The 20,374-nt window shown below is 40.1% G+C and overlaps 1 protein-coding gene across 1 annotated transcript in view; it reads right to left on the reverse strand.

Annotated features, from left to right (window-relative positions):
- The window catches only part of LOC113133145 (contactin-1a-like), a 51,737-nt gene extending 31,647 nt beyond the window's left edge, over positions 1-20,090 (reverse strand). The window contains exon 1 of the mRNA XM_026311741.1: positions 19,968-20,090. The gene's annotated coding sequence lies outside the window, so the exon portion shown is untranslated. The remainder of the gene's footprint in view (positions 1-19,967) is intronic.
- Positions 20,091-20,374: the final 284 nt, after the last annotated feature.

Consider the following 20,374-nt stretch of genomic DNA (forward strand, 5'->3'; position numbering starts at 1 on the left):
AACCAAGATCCTGAAAAAAAAAGAACCTAAAAACAGCATAGAACAGGGAGCAGAGAACAATCCAAATAGATTTTGTTCAACTATTCAGCTGGTGGTTGTGATATCCATTAAATATTTCAATTCTCTTACTTCTGCTTTTACCGAACAGAACAGTTCTCAAGGTCGCATCTTACTATTAGGTACAGCCTTAGTATTACAGTTTTGTAGCAAACATTTCTTAGCAGCAATAACATGAGCTGAACAAAAACAAAAATATATTAAGAGAATTTAATTAACCAAACTCGCCTGTATAAAACCTGAACAGACGAGACTCCAAAGAAGTGAATCTCTGTGAATAAATGGCTGGCACTTGATTTTTGATGCAATTGTTTATGTATAATTCTAATCTCTGTCACACATGAAAAAGGCTTTGCAGAGTATTTATACGTTAAGGTACAATAACGTGTTCATACCCAGAAATGCGCTGACCTGTCACTGCAAGAGCCATAGACGAATGTGACAGGATGTAATAGGATAATGTTCAAGAAAAAGACTTGAGATACAGTATGAATTACTCAATGTCAAATCCTGTATGATAAATGGAGCAATACAGGCAAAGGTCAGAGGAGACTTGCACTCTATAAAGAAAGAGTGCTCAGCTTAATTACTTCAAGCCACATCTGCCCAATAAAGATATGAGCTAAAAGGTTTCCATAAGAGAACAGTGTCATCCTTTAAAAGCTAAATATCTTGGTCCACATTCACTCATGGCCATAATCTTTGCTGTAAATTAACAGTAATGACTAGATGTCAGAGTGCTTCTTAGAGTTGATGGCACAGCAATACAGATTAGAAAGAAGAGTTCATATATAGCTATAGTGTGCTCCTAGGTAGACTGAGAAAAACAATCAATACCTTTAGATTGCACATAGAAAGGTCTGAGATGGAAAGTGTGAATACAGTGCACTTAAAAAGCACTGGGCATCTGTAATAAAGAGCAAACAATGGAAAGATAATTCTACTGTAAGTTGAGTCCTTCCCTCCACATTTCCCATTCATTCCCTTATTGGATTAGAGGGCGTGAATCCAAAACCACAAATTAACTCAAAGGGAATGTTTAAATGTGATCATAAAATAAGCCACAACCCTCCTGCTTAATTGTTTTACGGTGAGGAACCTCAATAGTCAGTTAACCCTCAATATTGATGGAAACCCACCATCACACAAACCTACAAGAGAGAGATAATAAAACCATCAAGGCATGTTGTGTGAGCTGTGACTCTGGTCAGTGCTTACCTTGCTGTGGAAAGCTACTGTATCATGCCAGTGGCTATGTGTCGAGATGAGCTACTTAGCAGCCCGTGTCCTTAGCATCCCCTCCAACATGCCTACCCTGCCAAGTGTCCTGAATACTCTGCCTCATTGTCTGCCTCAGAAAATGCTGCTGAATGAAAGCACTCTCTCCAAGGTGGAACGGAGGAGGGAGGGACGATGGGAAAAGAAAAGGCTAATTCCCTGAGCAGGACAGAGAGCCATGCAAATGGGACACCACTGAAGAAGCCTCCCTGCAGTGAGAGCGCTCCACAGAGAGGTCTTCTCTTGTCACTGTGGCCAAGCTGGGGTTTAATCTTTTAAGCCCTCTCATCCCACTCACACCCACACACACACACACACACACACACACACACACACACACATACATGCAGAAAAATATAAATTGAAAACAGACACCCCCACTACTATGCACCCAATATTTAACCCCACCCTACATCCCCTAAATTTACTCAAATCATTAGCCTGGCGGTGGGCCAGACATATTACCCACACTGTCATAATCATCATCCCCTCGGCTGGTGTAGAGACGCATTATTTCTCCTGGAAACGATGGCTATTGCTGAGCTTAAAAGGCAAAAAAAGACATTTTGCAAAAAAAATTTAAAAAACTGTGCACCTCTGCAGAGACCAATGAAGTGACAATAAGAATATTTCTGTCATAGGTTTGCCTCACTTAAAAGTTGACATAATTCTCTGCACATTCTACAGCTCATTTTCATTGTGTTTCCCTTCTGTTCTATTTATTTGACTGGAGAACGCCAACAATAATTAAACACTACCTTAAAGTTCATTTATCTCCTGTCCTTGAACAGAAGCAGGATTAAGTCTACTTTTATTTTGTTTTACTTCTCTTAATGAATGAGCTCAATAATTATCTTAAAGCTTCCAGTTATTAAAAGCACAATCTTTATGCCAAACTGATCCAACCATCAAAATTTAAGACAAACAATAGATGATACAGTCTATTATCCAATCACTCTGGAATACAGGAAAAAACATCAGAAAACAATAAATTCTAATGATTTCAAAGGTTTGTTTACAAAATCATACAGATTGTGATTATGTATGAGCCTATATATCATCACTTTTATATAAGACAGGTGATAACCATTACATTATTTGTCCTCTTTCAGGCCTGTGATGTGGACACACCTTGGTTTCACTGTTGAGGGTTAGGGATAGAAAATGGTAATGAACACAATGACCCAATGAGAATGTTTTACATGTGTCGCCTACTCATATGAAAACACTTCCAACATTATTGCACATCTGCGTTGCCGTCACCCAGTGCCTAAATATTCAGTGCCTGAATGCAGGATAGCCAAGCAGGTAACTCCAACATTCAAAAAGCAGTCTCTGATGCTTTCATATATACCCCACAGATTCAGTTGAATGATAAAAAATAAGGGCACTGCCAAGGATTTGCTGCTATTTTCAATGGTTGAAGAAATAAGCTTTAAACTTTAAATCCACTGATTTTACAAATAAACAACTTCCTTCTGACACCTTCAGTTACTGAAAATTTAGAGATGATTTTCTGACTAACCAGTCATAACCACTTTTTAAAGAGTAAGTAAATTGAAAGGTAGAGAAAAACTAAAGTAAGTAATGTGCCTTTACTCAAGATCCATTAAGAAAGACAGTGAACCCAAAACCTCTCTGGTGGAGGTACTCATGGGCAGACAGTAAAAGTATAACATATTATTCAGCTGCTCCCAGCTGTGAATTCTTACTCTGTATAGTGACATGAGGTTTATGTGTCTCCACTCTGCTCTGGAAACAGGAGGCAGCATACAAATTCTCTCAGTGCTATAGGGTTGCATCAACTGAGAAGCTGCTGAGCAAGTGTTGCATGGCTTTTGTAGGACTGTAGAGAAGATTCTTACTGGCCAGTTTATGTCCAGCTGATACTGTGAGGTACAGAAAATCATCTTAACTGATCTTCATTCACTGCTAAGCCCTTAAACAGTGTCAGGTATTGAGAAGGACAAGTAGAACACAGAAGAGCTAGAAAAACAAGAACCTCAAGTATTATTTGAAGCATTAAATAACATTAACTTCATTAAAGTCAATCAATCTTACATATGCTACCAGAGCTGTAGTACATTCAAAGTGTTCTCTATTCATAATACCACTCAAACTGCAATCAATAAAAGCAGCAATGATATTTACAGATAATTGCAGGTGTTAGTTTTAGTTTGATATTCTCTGCCATACAGTATACGAGTTAGAGGCAATCAATAGACAGGGTTTGCTTTATTATTGGATTAAATTATCTCAGACTAACACTAATTATGTTGTGTTCTTTAAAATGGAATGTGCTGCATTTTTCACTATATTCGCTTCTTTTTGTGATCAATTTTAGTTGGATTACAATTGTTTAATTTTCCCATCTAGTTTGGACACACTACAGATACATAACATAAACAAGACTGAATAGACTTATAAAGAATTCCATTACTAAATACCAAAAACAGAGACAACATATGCCAACATATGGCCTTGGCCCATTATAAATATAATTTTAAAATGTCAGCGTGAGTCTACCCCTTATACACCATCGCTGCAGACAGGAAACAAAGATTCTATTCTAATTGCAGAACATTTTGTAAAACTGTAGAAAGAGTAGATGCTCTTGATGCTCAGGTTTTACACTGCAAATGATATGGTAGACTGATTCTTTTTGTCATCATAAGCAGTAAAATTAAAAATCATCCAGCATTGTAATTAGAAGATTTATCAGCTTTTATAATCAGCAGCTCATTGATCATGCATCTAATTGAGTAAATTAGTTATTACTATTATCACTAAACTCTACAAACTTTTTCTTCTCCAAGTAAAAAGCATGTACATATGGTATGTGTAAATGACAACAGACTCCTGGTTGCTCAGAAAATGGATGTGTGACTTGATTTGCAGTGAACTGTCACCTCATGTACTACAGGCTAAGAACAGGTCAGTGAACCAGAATTTGTTCATGGGCTAAATGTGAATAAATTAACTTGCATAATGCTAATAGGGCTAACAGAGACTGCTGCTGTAGGACCGTCATGATTACAGTCTCTCAGTGGCTACAGTTTAAGCCAAAGCAAATTGCCCCTGATTGCCCAGATCCTTTCTTCCAAGCCTTTTATTGTTGCTCGTTGACTCAGTCAAAGAGAATAGAAGCAGAATGAGCTAGTCAACCTGCAACTTAGGAAAGAGCCCAATTGGGTGCGACCTGTCCGAAGAGCTTTTGTGTGCATGTTAATATAAGTAGTGCTCAAAGGTCTGAGTGAATGACAGTACCTTGAAAGGCAGTCAGCTCCTGTTGAGAGTGCTTTGTTCATGAGTCAGCTGTGGGATGAAGAAGGGCATATGACACAACGCGATTGCTGTGATTAGTTGGCGGGAAGCAAACACACATAAATAGAAGGCTCAATAATTTTACGAAGTGTGACCATGTATGGCAACACCTATTAAGGCATGTCCTTGGTATTTTTTTTTTTTTACAACAAATTGTCATGACAAACCAAGTAGCAAAATAAAAAATAAAAGTTAACATTAGGGAAAACCTTTTGGCTAAGACTTATTTTTAAGCTACTCATTGTAATTTTTTCTAATATTTTTTTGTGGCTAGTAAACCAGTAGGTTATTATCATTCCTGCATTAACTGAGATAGTGTACACACCAAGCATGTTGTTAAAGGGCTGCTTGAAGTCTACGGGAGATGACAGGGAGTGAGTTGACTGATGCCATCACTAGCGTTAAGAGTTTAACACGCAAAGGTTCAGTTGATCTGCTTCATAAAGACGATATGTGTTTTGATCAGATCTGGTCAGGACCTGCAAACATCAGCAAACAACCCAAAAAATGTATTTTCAATTATATTTTCCTAACTGATCCAGAATAGTAACACCACAATTTGCCAACTGAGCTCTGCCCAAACCAGTTAAAACAGTGAGAAACACAAATACTAAACCAAATCTATCATCTGAAATACCCAGAATGCTGAGGAGGATGATGTTGAAAATACTGTATAATAAAGTTACATTAAGAAGCTAATCTAGAAAATAGGTTTTCAGGACCTTTAATGAGCAACACATTTAGAAAATTTGAGCTAAGGTTTTCTCACCTTGAGTCTTCATTTGCTTCACGACTTTGGAGAATTTTCCAAAGCAATTTGGTCAATAGTCAGTTTTCTCATTTGGTTGGAAATAATCCATCACCATTACATACTGATCAAAAACATTTTGCACATGCAAAGCACAGAAAAAGAGGGGCGGCTGAATTTAGAGGGTGAGGGAAAATATGTCAGGCCTTTGTTGACTGAAAGCTCACTGCTAAAAATTATGCAAAGAAATTCATTACATAAAGGTCATAGTGACTCACATCATACGCTTTTACAGAAGCCTCTCAGCTGCAGAAACAGTCAGTACGAACTGTATTTCCAGTACTATTCAAATATTTAAAGCTTAGAAACAACACACATGTAAGGTACAGACATTATCAGAGCAGACATTATAATGTCATATGATACTTCACAACTGTGATAAACTGTTACTTCCCTACTTGACATTAATACACCACCCTAGGCATAGACTGCACAATACAGTTGAGGCCTGATATGAAAAACCCCACCCTGTACATGTATATGCCAATAATTATTTAATGCACAGTTTTCTTGGTGGCTCAAACATGAACAAGCAAACTGTACATATTACAAGGCTTAGAAACAACTGCATGATGTAGATACAGACACGCTAATACAAAAAGGAGATACAATAAGAATGGAGACATATACTGTAACATCCACTACCCCTTTCTTTATAACAACCTACAAAGTAAACCCACACACACACACACACACACACACACACACACACACACACACACACACACACACACACACACAGGTACACACATATCACACTTTATCCTTTCACTGTGCAGTACTGCAGTGTTGAGGTAGGCAGATAATGAGCTATTCCCTCTGCAGAGGACAGAATCTCAGAACCAGCAGAGTTCAGCTGTGCTTGAAAACACACAGAGATAAACACACACACACACAAACACACACACACACACGCACACACACGCTTCCAAGAACCCAAGAGAAAGTAGCAAACTTTAGAACTGTTAACTGTGCTCTGGCTCCTGCACACAGCACACACCAACAACAATGAGCACTCTCTGCCACCCACCTCTGTTCCCAGACACACAGCCCTGTGGTGCACAGAGGCAGCCCAGAACACCTATAGCTACAGTCTTCTTAGCATTGAGTTGGCAGCAGTGGAGTCAGCTGTATATCTCTGTGCTACAGTATGCCTCAGGATAAACTACTAGTGATCCTTAGCTACTGCTGTCATGGCATCCTGCCCCTTCAGTCTGAGGCATTCAGTCCCCCTCCATCACACACACCCTCAGATAAACCTGTAGCTGTCAAATCATAGGGGTCCTAAGGTGTGACCTTAGATTGCAGTGGAGGAGCAGGAAAGACAGCACAAGAGTGATGAGCGAACCAAAGGAAGAGGACAGGACTGGGGTTGTTTTTCTGTTTTGCAGAAAAGGGGAAGGAGGTAATTTGATATGGTCAAAAAACATGGCATCCACAGCAGGGAGGAAGAAATCACTACAGCAAAGAAAGATATGCAAGAAGACTGCAGTTCCATAAGAAGGATTTTGCTACAAGGGGAAGAATAAGAGAAAAGATATAAAAAATGTTGCTAGGAAGTTGCAGGGGAGAGAGACCGTGGGAGGGAGGGAAGAAGACAATTTAATTTTGATAGCTGTGAGTACTGAGTCCGTTCACTCAGCTGGAAATAAACATTACAACCACAATGGATGAACAACAAGAGCCAGCCGCACTGAAGCAGCTGAGCTACAACAAAACTGCAAAAAAAAAAAAACAGCTGCAAGCAATGTTGCCCTGCTGAAATCTCCACCTTCATTTCCTCCTCTTCCACTCAACAGCTCTCCTTCTGAATCAACCCTTACTCCCATCCTTTGCTTCCTCCTTCTCATTTCTCCTTCTAGCCTTTCCACCCTTTTATCCCACTTCTGTTGGCCTGTCTTTCTTTCTCTTCCTCTTTTGCCCATCTTCACACTCCTCCTCTCAACCATAATGCACACCGGTAGTTTGGAAAGATCTGCTTCCTGTGGTGGGCCCTGTGCCCCTGGAGCCAGTCAGGCTGTATTGATTCCGGCACCAGAGGAGTGAATGGCACATAGACAATAAGGTTTAGAGTCACAATTTGTTTTTAGCATCCTTCCCTCCCCTCAGTCAGTCCATCTCCCATTCAGTGCTATTTGTCCTGTCTAACTGAACATGCATACAAATCCAGTTACCTAATTAATGAATTGGTTTAAAATTAGGAATTTTCCAATCTGGAGGTGCAGTAGAATGAAAAAGAGTTTCCCTGTAGTCTCATAGAGGATACAGTATCTCTATGTACACTTCAGGTCTCTCGACTGTATCTATGCATGTCAGTCTGATGCATGTCATGTCATTAGGTTCGTTACACTAGATCATTGACAGGGTGGACAGTCATTGGACTAGATATCTGTCCTATGCTCTGGCTAGCATTCCCCTACTTTGACCCAGGCCTTCATATATAGGTCAGCATTGGCATTTAAGTGACTTATATATGTCACATGGACAATACTGCTCTTTTTAGGACTAGACAAACAAGGACGCATGCCTTGCAGCACTAGCACATATTGTCCAGTACAATAGGGATAAACCCAAAATCTGAAGTGAAATCTGTTGTTCACTTAAAGCAGCATGTTCTGTGCAGTTAGGAGCCTCCAGATGAGGGGTCACTGAGATGTTCCTGTGCTTCAAGAGCCTTTACATCTTGAGAAGCATGAGAGGACATCATTAAATAGGGCAATATTCATGCTCACTGAACAAAACACATACAAGATGAAGTGGGCATCTAGATGCAAGGAGACAACAGGAAATATGCTGAGAATAAACTTTTCAAGTCAGTATTATATTTCATATAATGGTCATGGAAGAAATAACATGATAATCTCTTTAAATACTGATATGTGAACCATACAAATAGGGGTCACAGCTACAGCACATGGATGCAATACACAATCTGCATTTTTATATCACAACAGCAATATTTTACACATCACAGAACATTTTCTAGAATTCATCTGTGGAACAATTTTAAAAGATAATGAGTGGAATTAGCATGGGGCAATATCAGCCTTTCAATCAACTTAAATGTGAATTCAATGAGTAAACAAACTTACTGTATGACATGTGACCTTTTTGCTGCATTACATAATTTTTTGCAGCACTACATCTACAATATATCACAGTTTTATGTAGTATTGATGAGAAAGGGCTACCCATACAGTAGCATTTAATAATAAGCATACTACTAATATGTGTTTCCATCCCTTCTGGCAATCTGAGCCCTAAGAAATGATCTTTTCTTTCTGGAGTGGAAAAATAGGTCTGACACTTAATTAGCAAACAAGGTCACAGCACAGGAGCCAGGTCCCATGTTTGTGTGTCCTACTGCTCTGGAAATTCAACACTCCTTCTCTGTCTGTGTTGCACTCAAATGCAGACAGATGGAAACAAACAATCTCTTTCCCACAACCATAGAGCTTTACTACTCAGCCTGTCTGCACATTTGTACTGTACATCAATGCATTAGGCCAAATCAAAGTAAACTGTGTCAATCACCAACTAACTGCCAACTTCCTCCTTTTCATCTCCACAAGCAAAATCTCACCTCTGGGATGTTCTGTCTTCATAGTCCTCGTCTGCTAAGAAGCCTGTTTGAACAAACTGCAGGTGTAAAGATTTGAGCTCAGGAGTCTTAAAGTAGGGACTATTAGCAGGCACAGATCTGTTGTATGTGCGTAGTGTCTCTAATCTTTACCTTACTGTGCAGTGAACCAACATGCAAGCATGAAAAGCCAAAAACCAGCAATGTGTTAAGCGTCTCATGAGTTTCTGACTACCAATTATGGTCTAGGACTTTCTCTTGGCCCATTCATTCCTACTGAAGACAAATATCTAAATCATATAAGACAATGTATGTTTCATACACTCAAAGACGCTGCACTTCCATGTTTGTGGTAATGAAGGAAATGTCAGCCAGCACATTTGTTTGGAGGATCAGTTGTTGTTATTCAAGGGATTTGTTGTCAGTATGAAAATAGCTAGTTAATAGACAGTTTGCAGCTATCGTGATTCCACATCTTTCTCCTTTTTTACTGAACCGGAAAATATCTTGAACATTATTTTACCACTGGCCATTCTTTCACTTCATTATAAGAAATGGTCTGGTTGCTATGGAGTCTGCGCAGACCCTTATGCTGTAATGAAAAATCCTTCCGTGCCATGAGGCAATCTAGCAAAGATTTTTTTGGTCTTGTTTGTTCACAGTAATTACACTAATGTCTCAGACTGCTATAATAAAGCAGGTCACTACACTAGTAGTCTTCAGCATTATGTTAGAGATGTTCTGCCAACATCTGTTTCTTTTAAAATGTATAATCAGTCAAATCTTCCCCTTTAGGGAAACCTATAGCCACAGCTTTGCTCACATTCTTTTATCAAACCACACAGCTATATCCAGACTGCAGGAGAAAAAAAACTGTAAGAAAGGCAGACAGGGGCAGCTGATTGACACAGGGAGTGGGCATGGCTGAAGCTTTGGGAATGATAATTTGATTTGGTGAAGCCATTGTGGCTGTTAACTCCCAGAGTCAGTGTAGCTCTGTTGCGAAAGCAGCCCTACTGCTCACAGCGTTTTGCAAGTTGCAGCTTTCTGAACTTGATAGAAAGCCCTGCAGATATTTATTCCTAATGTTTTATGTTTCCAGATTTCCCTGGGCAGATGTGGATGGAAAACAGATTGTTCTAGGAAATGATGAGGAAAGAAACAAATTCCCTGCCACTCTGAACAGTGATGGTGCCTATTTAGAATATATTCCAACCACTAAAATGGTCTGGGAGAACTGACTAACAAAAAGCCATTAATAAAGACCTCTAGTGCACCAGACACATGCTGAGCTGTTGTTACCGTAACACTTTAACAGTTGATTAAACCTACTCAAACTTAATGAATCCCAAATGCAATAGCACAATACAAGTTGGGCAAAACTGTAAACACCCATTCCTCATATCATTTCGCATTTATAAGACTTAAAGATTTTTGTGCGGTGCCACTTTAGGGCTGAACACTTCAAAAGAGAGACTCAGTCACCTCCTCCAGAGTTGAAAGTAGGCAAGACAAAGCCTGCTCTGTGAATACACTGACTGCCATACTGTATTAGTCTGTGCCAGTGCTTTTAAGCAGTGCCATACATATTCATGCCTACCCATCAGGACGTCTTCCTCTACTACTTGTGCCACGGCAGGCTTCAAAGTCTGTCTCAATGGGTGCATTTATGTGTAAAATAATATTCCCATGTTTTTGGTACTCAAGTACTTCTTCCTTAAAAAGACAGATACAAAATAGTCAGCATGAGCTCTTATTCAAATTGCTAGAAACCTGAGTATGACAGCTGGAATAAGCTCATATTTGCTGATATGTCAAGGCATGTGAACACATTATCCAATTTAGTGTTTCTCTGTTTGTCGTTTCCTTTGTAAAAGTCAGGCAACTCTTAATTTATGCATGCAAGGATTTTTACAATGAGTGGACACTTTACTCGGATCAGGCCCTTACCATCGCATACATTCATGTCCGGAACACAGTGTTCAAATCAACAGCCCTAGTCACCTGTGTTTACTGCCAAGCACATGGCCACAGTCAGACAGCCTGTTGGAAAGCAGTGTGTGTGCTGACTGACAATGAGCACAGCCTGGGCAAAGACCTGAGTCATCTGGTGCCTCTTGGCCAAATCACACCATGAGATCACGACTCAACACAGAACAGGTGCCCACTTAAACAACAGAGTAGAACAGAGGGAGATGCACTGAAAAAGAGTGCATAGGTCACAATGCAAGACCATGATCAATTGATTCTGTAGATAATTTGTCAAGTTTGATTCTGCCGGTCTCTGGACTACTCACTCAAAAAAAAACCCTAAAACCCCAAATTAGTACATCATTACATTTGGATGTGTCAACATAAGGAGATGCAGATGTGTGGGTGCAATCTGGAATTCATATAATAAAATTACCACTATACATAAAGAAATCATCTCTACACTGTTGTGAAACTGCACACCGTCAAACTGCTGATAAAAACACAGCTCAGATAACAGCCCATTCAGCTACATGGTTTACAGCATTTCCAATCAGGCTTGTCTTTCCTCCAGCACCAGCAAAAAAGCTAAACTAGGTTAAGAGACTTTTCATATATTATGCTGTAAACATATGCGTGTGCTTGACAGCCCCATAAGTACTTCTAAGCCCCATTTACCTGTCAGTTTGGTTTTATTCAATTTATTGTGCAAGTAAAATAACACTGCATTCAACAGCAGCTTTATAACTTTTTAAAATTATTTTAGGTATATTTGACTGTTGCTGCCTATGTTAGCATTGTAAATGCTGCTAATATAGACACTACTGTATTAGAACACACTAGTTCAAGCTTGGTGTACTTAAATAAATAAATTGCCACCTGTGTAGAGTACTCATCTCCATCCCTCTTCAGTTATATAGAAAAGCAGTGTTTTGCTGCATCTTGTTGTCCTCTGTGGCAGGGGAATTGAGAGAGGTACCCCCCCTCCTCTTTCTGTGCATTGTGCATACAGTATGTGTGTGTGTGTTTATGAGCATGTGTGCAGGGGGAGTATTCGAGCTTGCCTGGCTGTGACGTGCTGCCCTTTGCTTTGTCTGTCCTCTACACATTATGGCCCTGTGTGAGCAGCATGAGTGAAGCTGTGTGTTGCAGATAAGACTCAGTGTATTGCATGGGGGGTTGTGCGTGTGAAAAGGCGGGGGGGGGGGGGGGGGGGGGGGGGAGCCAGTGCTCCTTCTCCCAGTCAGATTCACCTCTGGATGCCCTTTACTCCACTCACTGCCATTACACCTTCCTCATAAATAATCAAACCAGTGACACTAACTGCTATCCTACTGGCAAATTTTACCACAAGGCCCACACAAACAGTATGAAGGCTGTCCACTGCCATGCCCTGCTGAAATGTGAACAAATATTCTATTGACATGCATATGAATGGTTTATTTTTCTCCACAGACTAATGTGAGAGGTAATTCCAGTCAGACAGGGAATAGATGCTGTGATTGTTGGCACCTCCCTCAGTTTAGCAGCCAATAATGAGAATTATAAGAGTGGTATCCTCGCACATATCTGTATTATCTGCATGTTTACTGTTAGGTTATAAATTCCTCCTCAGAACGGCCAAAATGTTTAATAGAAGACAAAAAAGGATCTCCAACTAGGAACTGGCTTCCCCTGCTCTCTCGGTCCTTTTGCCTCTCTCTCCCTGTCTCTCTCCCTGTTTCTGTCTCTGTCTCTGTCTCTGTCTCTCTCTCTCTCTCTCTCTCTCTCTCCCTCTCCCTCTCATGATGACTTGCTCCAGCAGTACTCTGACTCATGAAAATCTTAGAGTATTATTTGGGGGTAATATTTGCTGTTTTTTCTTGGGGGTAATTTGCTCTTGCTAAGTAAAATTGTGAAAATAATGTCAGCAGCATGAATTAGCAGATTGCAACAGAAGCTCCTGCAGCTACACACTGAGCCAAGGAAAAGAAACTGGTGCACAATTAGGGCACAAGTCTCATGCATAAGTCGGCCAGCTTCGCTCAGAATGCTGGGTTCGGATCTGAATAATGGCACCCCAACCGAAAAGAACAACTGTTTTTTCAGGGACATTTTAGGGTAGTTTGTTGGAAGCCATTAGTGCTGATGTATAGTCCAACTAGCACTTACAGAAACTATGACGCAAATGGTTATATCACCTTGTTAGTTTGTGGGCCAGATGTAACAGTGTCATGCCAGCTAAAAAGTGCCTGACATGTCAGTTGGGGCCTTATACAAAGGCTAAACTGCTTGGACTAAAGACAGCTACATAAGCATTCTCTGACCTCTTTTATCCACATTCATTAGCCATGCAACAAGAGGGTTGATTTGAGACCCTTTGAGAGGATCCAGAGAGAACAGGTTTGTTAGTGTGAAATGGAAAACCAACCTGTTTGTCGTGCTCGCCTACATCGAATGCTAATGTTGCCCACATCAATGGGCTCTTCATGCAGGGATGCAGCCAAGGCTCCAATAGCTCGGAGGCTGACCAGCAAAAGACAAATACACCAGCAGCACAGCAAGAGAGCCAGGAGAGGACAGCAGCAGTCCACAGCCCAGAGCCTCCACCAGACACAGCTTTTATTTCTGGTTACACTGATCTAAGGAATGAAGAGGGAGCTCCAAATGTTTTGTTCTTCTCTGTTCTATTATACCCCTGCTTTCCCCTTCCTTCCCCCTCTGCCTTTTCCATAGCCAAAGAGCTGAACTGAAAAACAGCCGTATTTCTAGATCAGTACTGAATCAATATAGACAGGCTGCAGCCAGGCTCTGGTCATAATATGGATCATTAATACATAATCAACTGATTGGTAGGAGAGCACAAAACAGCACTTACAACTTTTAATCAATCCTGTTAGTGAAGATCTCTCAGTGATAGGCAGTGTATCAGAAATGACAGGATCTAATGAATTATTTAAAAATACAGTGCATATAGTATTATGTTTTAAAAATTACCATATGGATGATATTTTTTGCAAAACAAATGATGGCATTAAACAGTGTAATATGACAATGGGTCATCTCAGTAGACACACTGTAGGTAAACAAACAGGCAGACTCAATAATTGTATAGCAATCCCACTTGCCTGGGCCCCTAGCACTATGTTTCCCATCTCTGCTAAGCATAATGGGATTTCTTAGGTTTTAAATGCACTTCACTCACTCTGTGGAGCCAATAGGAAGCTAAACTATTGATTCACAAACAATTTAGCAGTCCAGCTGTCCAGAGAGAGGGAAAACAGGACGGCCCTAAATGTATAATGAGACTTCCCATGAGCTCTGCTTCTTCAGTATTCACTCCACGTGCCAGGAGGCCTTCGCCTTTGGGCTCTCCCTGTGATTACCCCCTCTATGCATGCAGTTTTCACACATACAGCGGCTCCAACAGAAGGCCATGGGTCAGTCAGCTAAAGAACTAGTGTGCTTTTCAGCAAGGACGTTTTTGGATTAGTTTAAGAATCCCCTTTGAACTTCTCAGTCTTCCATTATTTTCAAGACACAAGCGATGGGAAGTTCACGACTCCAGTTTAGTATGCAATCATAGCAGCAGGGTTGATCAACCACATTCATCATACATGATAACCTTGAGGCAACATCTGCTAAGTTAGTATAAAAACTAGTGTATGCAAAGTACAAGCCTACTGGAGATACAGTATAAGATGAGGAGTGCAGTTGTACTCAGGAACCTTGCATCCTGAACTGGCCTGTAGATGAAGGTATGCTGTTTTCTTCCACAGCAACAGTTGCTCTCTGCGAGGAAGACGCTGCAACACTTAGACTGTTCTGTATCATTGGCATTTATATAAGATAACAGCTCAAGCAGCTGAAACAACTGTAAGCTTTCCCATGATGACCACAGATGTAGGATTAAATCCAAAACAATGTAGCCCATTACTCATGTCAATCATAAAGGACACAGTGATCTAATCTTAAAAATTCTGCAAAATACTAGCTTTCGTGTGTAGATTACTGTATGTCAGTCTAAGGTGGTAAGACTTTGTCAGCAACAACTGTGAATACCTGTTCCACCCTAATTATTTACCCCATTAATCATCCAAAACATCTCTTACAGACCATGTAAAAGCTGTCCTTTTATTTTAGAGAATTTTCAAATATTCTTACTAACAATTTCTGTCATTCTGGACCTTATATCATTTTGTAAAACCATCTCAACAGATGAGGAATTTAATTGTGAACAACTGTACAGACATTTTCTACATTGCAACACTCTAGTTAACATCCCAGAGAATAAATTATGCATACTCTACTGATTTCCAAACTGTATGAAATTGAAAGTTGTCTCTTAGAGGACCACAATAGCAGGTTGTTTGGTTGCACCTTCTCAAAAGCCCTATAAACAATATATCCGACTACACTTATGAAAGTGCAAAAACAGATGGCTTGAGATTCCCATGTGAGAAGTCAGTCCACTGTGTGTAACACAATATTTCTGCTCAGTGAAATGTAAAACAAATTTGCTAGAGGTAATCTGACACTTAGAGGAGCACTTTAATTAAGACCCATTCATATTATGATGCTTAAAACTGACTTCTTAATTAGGGATAACTGTCCTCTGAACCCCTTAACTTTTCAGTACCTTTCACTTTTGCTTCTTATCAATATTAAATACAAGTCTCTTTAGTACTGGCTAACAAGTAAAATGTAATTAGCTATGGGATGAACAAAAGACTCTCCATATTATTTCATAAACTGAATGTATGCCAATAAAGTCCGACAAGGTTCCCCCTGCTATTATTTTTCTGCTACTAACTATTTTCTTTGCTGACACTGAAATGAAAGAAGTCAAATATCATCAGGAAAAAATAAAAATGATGGCCATGCTGTTAAAAGAAATTAGCAGGCAAACAGCTCACATTTGTAATTTCCTTCTAATTGAGTCTGTATGTCCCAGAAGATTTACTTTGATTGTAAAGTCTAAAAATATCTCAGAAAAAACTGAGCAACAAATCAGAGACTAGATATGAAATCTTCTCAGATTTAACCTAGTGACAGATTTGAATCATTCTTAAGTGTAGACCAACAATGTGTCCCAGTAATCAATCGTACCAAAATACAGTTACTCAGTTCATTCGTGACCTTTTTAATGACTCAATCTTGATTTTTTTCTGTTTTATTTCAAATATGGCTTTGAGAGATTGATCACTGAAACAGACCCTTCTTCCCAAGGTGACATGACACTTTGATAGTTTTGATCAGTGTCATTCTACTTCCCCCATGGTGGGGGAGTAGCAGTTGATTTCCAAACATTGTCTGGTCCACGATATCTTAATGGAAATAAAATAATCTGATTTTGAATGAGTCATCAGTTTGGCAGATAGACAAACTGGATAAACCATGTGACTCAGTGAGGATCCTATGCACTTTATCAAACAAGATCACCTTGTGAGAGGGGAACAGATTACATAGTCTATGACAAAAAAAAAAAACTTAAATTTATATCTTGATTTTTGATGTTTCTGCCAAGCAATTTCTTCAAAAATGTTTTTTTATCCTGTCAGTAAATGAATAATAGACCTTTCTAACTGAACTTTGATGCTATAAATACACAAAATGCCAGCTGATTATATCGAACCAAAATCTATTTTTATCTTCAGGAATGTGCTGTATTTGTGTATATCAACAAAAGCCAATTTGTATTGTATTTTATCCTCATCACTGATATGGAAAATACAAATCATGGATTGCAGCTGGGCTAGATGAGTCACATTCATATTCATGCGTTTGTGGACACACACAAACACACACACAAACATCTTTAATCCTGTGAGGCTGAATAATTATTCATATGGGGTCTGGCATAAAAAGTAACCTGCTCCTGAAGTGCCATGAGCAACTATTCAAGATCATTATACTCAAGTCCCAGAAATAGAACATCAGCCTGGGAAAAAAAACCCTATTCAGTCAAACAAAGGTGAATGGTTTAAGAGGAAAGTACTGTACATACAGTATAAAATACTGCAAGGTGTTTAAAAAATACATACAGATAATCACGGACCCAAATATATTCAGTTTATTATCATGTCACACAGAAAAAGGGGAAATTCCTCATAGCCAGTATGAAAAGCTTAAACCAGGAAATTGTTGGTTTGAAACATGAAAGAAATATGAAATATATAACCATTAGTTTTAATGTCAAGTCTAACATTGCACAATTTAGACGCATGATCAACAAGTGTTATACAAATGCACACTGTGCCAATGAGTTTTCCTACTTAGCTCTGTGTCTCCACATAAGATCTAAGAATCACATGCATGCAGAGAGCAGGGATCAGTCGAGAGTGGGAGAATCAATAGCATGCCTAGTGCAAACTGTATTCAGACAGTCAGGGAGGGCAGATGGGGACTGAGGCCCTTTCTCCTCTACAGGCATGAACAGAGAAGAGATCTGTGTTCAAGCAAACACAGAAGACGTCACGTCTCTGCCTCACTGCCGTACCATTAGTGGATCTCACTATTGATCACCAGTGTGTAAATTGCTGAGCGATCTAAAGGAAGAATCAAGACGAGAGCTTCACATGTTTTGTCACCAGGACAGAGAGAGGTACTTGTACAGGCAGCAGAGCTTGTAGCAGAAATAAATGCTGCTGTTTGTGAGTATGTTTCTGCAGACAATGGTCATGTGCATTGGCTGTCTGGTCTTGCTAGATCTTCTCGTACTGCATTCACATTAACAATGAACAAAGTCTACAGGATGTTTTTCCTTCAGCGCGACTGACATTGCATTCAATGTGACAGAATGAACAGCACATTACAAACTAGCCCTCCTACTGCCAAATAACTCTGCTAATCAGTTTAGAGTCTTTTCAAAATCACACACAAAATCTATCTTCCTCAATTCACCTAATGCTTTGACTGTTTGGCCAAGAAATTGTCGCCCGGGGCTTGGAAGGACATCTGGAAACAAATCTAATCTCCTAAAATGACTCTAAAATTACCTTAATCTTAGATGGCAAACATCCAAGGTTCTGCATTGAGCACCAAAACCACGATGCTTAAATTAAGACAAGTGTTTAAGAGCCAGTGGGAAATGGAAAATTCAGTGTCTTTCTGAAAATAAACCACTCTTCATGCACTGGGCAGATTTGCAATAAAAATTCATACACCAGATGAGCAAAAGCAATCCCTCTCACCCTAATATTCATGTTCATAAGTTACATGCTGGATGAAGTGAAGCGAGCTGCAGAAGTCAGCTCTATTTTTTTGCCTCAGGCGAGGTTGGCCTGTCTACCTCAATACATGACAGATGTGTGTGACTGAAGTTTCAAACCAAAACAGAAAGTAAGTGAACAGTTATGTTAAGGCATCTGACTGTGACAACGCTAATGGAGGCTGGGGAAGTAGCCTTGAAAGGCATCACAGAACAGCCACATCTGGCAAGGTACTAAAAGGTTTTTCATCATACTGCCCTGGCACACCACTCTGACCCTAAAGTAAATGAGCTGGCAGTGGACAGCTTATTAGAAAATGTTAAATTCTTTATTTAGGCATTTCAATGCAAATCAAGGGAATAAAGTGCAAGATGCTATGTGGAGAGTAGGCTAGCTTACTTTTGGGCAGAGTGAATTCATTCGCCTAGGATGAAGTCTGGGTCTGTCCTCAGGGCATATACAGAGATGCATTAGCAGCAGTCAAGCTTACAAGATTCATAAAGTGCTCCACCTGACAGGCGGCCATTGAATCCCTCTGACATTTTGTGCCACGTTAATAGCTCTGATTCAGTCAGGACAGACCCATAATGAAGAATCTTACACATGGGGTAGAATGGCAAAACATACAGAAAGGTTAGATGAAAGATTGCATCAAAATATTTTGAGTGCACAGGGCCTGAAACCTCAGTGTTTACAAAAGTAGTTAAATCACATCCATTTTTATACGACCCAAGTAACACCTGCTAATAAGTAACAAGTGTGGGAGCACAGATCAGAATAGAATAGAGTAGAATAGAATAGAATAAAATGGAATGGAATGGAATAGAATAGAATAGAATTCCTGTATTGTCATTGTATATAATACAACGAAATTTCTGGGCACAAGGTGAAGATGCATCTCTAAAAATAAAAAATAGACCTAAAAAAATAAACCTACATTATATATCAACCTGATACAATAATCCAGAGCAGCAGAACACTGGAAATCTCTCTGGACCCCTGGAACTACCTGGACTTTACTTCAGCAACATGGAGCATGAATGGAGTCTCTCCAGTGAAACCTGGTCTGGTGAGTCAGGACGCGCCCATGACACCTTCACCAGCACCTGGCAGTGGCACCTTGACGATGGGCCATTACTAGGCACAATTACTCAATCTGCCAGTAAAGATGACACAGCTGAACCATATGCTCCAGCCAAGACAAGCGTTTTAGTTCCAGCCCAGATCAAAGTGTTTACAGTCGTCGGGTGCTTCCTAATCTCTTGGCATTGAGGCAGGCGGCAGTTTGAATCATTGGTATGTACGGAGCTATTTATTATGGCCTTTGGTGTTGTTTAAATAATAATTATTAATAATAATAATTAGATGCACGCACTGATCTGACGCACAGGTGCAATATATTACATTACATTCCATCTACTCTGTGCATCGACTATTTCAAGGAGGGAAGTGTTTGCCAGCATGTGCAGCAGATCATTTAACAGCATCATCGACACCATGAGCCATCACATCGCGTTTCCCCGCATCTGTTATATTTGCTCCAAAACGCACAAGATGCAGTTTCTTCGCACCCAAATCGTGAACAATTCTGCATTGCGGAGGACTGCATTAGCTCCATCCCAGCCGCGCAGCCCACTCCGCCTGTTGTAAACAACACAGATTTCCCAGCTGTCAAAAATGCAGCGCCCGGCTTCTCTGGAAATAATGTCAAACAAATCCGTTTTCACTCTAACCCTCCCAGTGATGCCCATTTACTTACCTTCCGTAGGACGCAAACGCGTCCGTCCGTGTGTCCTTCACGATGCTCGCACCTGCTCAGCACCGCATCGCAGGGCGCTCAAGAGCGGGGAAAGAAACTGACAGAGCCGCGGTCCCGTCCCCGTGGATTGGATGAAGGGTTATGACTGTCAACTTAGGGGGGCGCTAGACCCGCTTGTTCCGCAGGAGTGGCTCCAACAGTGGCGTCTGGGTACCTCCATCACAGGCTCCCCAGCACATGCGGATTACATGAAAGACATTTCTAAAAAGTCAGAAAATCTTTAATAGCACTCAGATAGTCAACGCTCCTAATAATGAATTTACTACTAATCAATGTCACTTTATACTCATAGTAGGTTTTGCCTTTTGCCCATTCATATCAATAATAAAATTACATTTAAAAGGGGA

The sequence above is a fragment of the Mastacembelus armatus genome, chromosome 6 (assembly GCF_900324485.2).
Source record: "Mastacembelus armatus chromosome 6, fMasArm1.2, whole genome shotgun sequence".
In the NCBI taxonomy this organism is placed as follows: Eukaryota; Metazoa; Chordata; class Actinopteri; order Synbranchiformes; family Mastacembelidae; genus Mastacembelus; species Mastacembelus armatus.